The sequence below is a fragment of the Lipotes vexillifer genome, unplaced genomic scaffold (assembly GCF_000442215.2).
Source record: "Lipotes vexillifer unplaced genomic scaffold, Lipotes_vexillifer_v1.1 scaffold961, whole genome shotgun sequence".
NCBI classification, from domain to species: domain Eukaryota; kingdom Metazoa; phylum Chordata; class Mammalia; order Artiodactyla; family Lipotidae; genus Lipotes; species Lipotes vexillifer.
Genome location: NW_006776468.1, coordinates 557,060 through 557,492, shown reverse-complemented (window position 1 = coordinate 557,492; position 433 = coordinate 557,060).

The following is a 433-nucleotide window of genomic DNA, read 5'->3' as shown; positions in this document are numbered from 1 at the left end:
GACCCCGATTTTGAGTTTTCTCTCTTCCTCCGCTCCGCAAGCCTAGCACTTCGCGGCGGCTCCTCGCGTGGCTCGCGCCCCGCCGTTGCACTTGGCCGCACAGTCCACTGCTCTCCCTCCAGGCGGCAGGTGGGTTGGAGGTGAGCGAGCTGGCGAGGGTCCGGCGCTCCTCGCCCTTGGCTGGCCTCTAGGTTGAGGTCGGCCCAGGGCGAGCGCTCGGTGCGCGTTCTGGGCCGTCTGCGCCTGGCGCGCGCCGCCGGCCCGCGCTCGCTCCCGTCCCTCCTCGCGCTCGCGGCGGCCCGGACGGCGCGCGCCGCCTCTCTCTCTTCCTCAGTCCGCCCCCGTCGGCCCTCGCGGAGCGCGCACCGGACTGGCCTAGGCTCCACACTCTGGCCGGCAGGCTCGCCGGTTTGCTCGCCCCGCCCCCCGCCCC